The sequence below is a fragment of the Desmodus rotundus genome, chromosome 12 (genome assembly GCF_022682495.2).
Source record: "Desmodus rotundus isolate HL8 chromosome 12, HLdesRot8A.1, whole genome shotgun sequence".
NCBI classification, from domain to species: Eukaryota; Metazoa; Chordata; class Mammalia; order Chiroptera; family Phyllostomidae; genus Desmodus; species Desmodus rotundus.
This window is the reverse complement of record NC_071398.1, coordinates 87,740,561-87,742,022: the sequence shown is the minus strand read 5'-3', so window position 1 is coordinate 87,742,022 and position 1,462 is coordinate 87,740,561. Positions and strand designations below refer to the sequence as shown.

General features: G+C 52.4%; 1 pseudogene; it reads right to left on the bottom strand.

Moving 5' to 3' along the window:
- Positions 1–628: 628 nt before the first annotated feature.
- LOC139440444 (large ribosomal subunit protein eL31-like) lies at positions 629–975 on the bottom strand (annotated as a pseudogene).
- Positions 976–1,462: the final 487 nt, after the last annotated feature.

Genomic DNA, 1,462 nt, shown 5'->3' with positions numbered 1-1,462 from the left:
TCTCATCTCACATACAGTCTCCAGAAAAATCTGTTAAAGGGTCTGAGGGCTGAGAAGCAGAAGAGAAGCACTTGAGACCCTGCGGGCCAGGCAGAGAGCCAGGAGGTCTAGCGCCTCCCTCTGACCGTCAGATCCAGCCCTGGAGACAGGGAATTCCGCCCCAGCCCGGCCTGTTTCACACAAACACCCAGCCCTAGCGCTGCTCCTGGCCCCGAGCTGGGTGGCTGAGGACACAGGGGTGGGGTCATGAAGACGCTGCCCTTGGGGGGCTCCCAGTCCAGTGGGGGAGACTCAGAAACTGGAGGTCTGTGGTCGCGCACCTGGGTCAGTCTGAGAGGGTCAGAGTGGGCTCCCCAGGGGAGGAACTTCTGAGATCTGTAGGACTGGTAGGACCCACGGGGGGCAGGGGAGAAACGTGGAAGACTGTGTGAGGAAAGGGAAAGGAAGGCACACCCCTGGACAGAAAAGAGGTTCAGGGCGGCTGATACTCCTCTAATCCAGTGGTTCTCCAGCGGGGGTGATTTCGCCCCCCAGGGTTCACTTGGCAATGTCTGCAGACACTTTTTTGTCGTTTTATACATTGATTTCACAATCAGCAGTTAGTCTTCATTCACATTAACTGTAGTCGTCAAAAAGTGGTGACAGTTACAATGCATAAGTCACCCATGTAAAAAGTTTGTTTGGTGAGTCTTCGACCTCATTACATTTTGTGGACAATCACACCCGATACTGTATGGGGCCTTCTACTCCTTAGGCCCAGATGGCTTTGTTGAACCTGGTGTCTGTGTGGACATGGGTGGGGGTTCCCATTTCCTTCATGTCCAATTTCTGCATCTCTCTGAGTACCCGAGGAGCACAATCCTGGAAACCCACTCCGTGGATGTGCTTCTGAATGTGGACGGTGTATTCTCTGGTCACTACATCACCGATGGCTGAATGTCCCTTCTTCTCTCCACCCTGCTCTGCAGGAGCCATTACGCTGGGCCCAAGTTGGAAAAGTGGTGGGATGCAGAGGCCAGGGACGCCGTCACACAACCTATTGTACCACGCAGAGGACAGCCCCCAATGACAAGAATTATCCAACCCAAAATATCAATAGTGCCAAGGCTGAGAAATGCTAGTCTAGTCTGAAGAAGAATCAGACCAGACAAGGACTTCACCTGCTGAGTAGTTTATGGTTTATCCTGAAGGCAAAGGGATAAGGATTGGAAAGTTTGAAGCAGAGATGAAATGAGAGATGACCTGTGGTGTATGGGAGCTCAGGGCCCTCTGGGTAGGCTGAGTCTTAGTCTCTGACCTGCCACCACCCAGCCACCCAACAATCAACAGAAATTCAGAGGAGGAAAGCTTCCTTTTAGCAAGACTGGGAAGCCCCTAGGCATACACTGAGTCTTCACTCCAGCACTGATTCAAAATATTTCTTCACCTGCCTCAGGGACAGATCCAGGTTGGGGTTGTGACA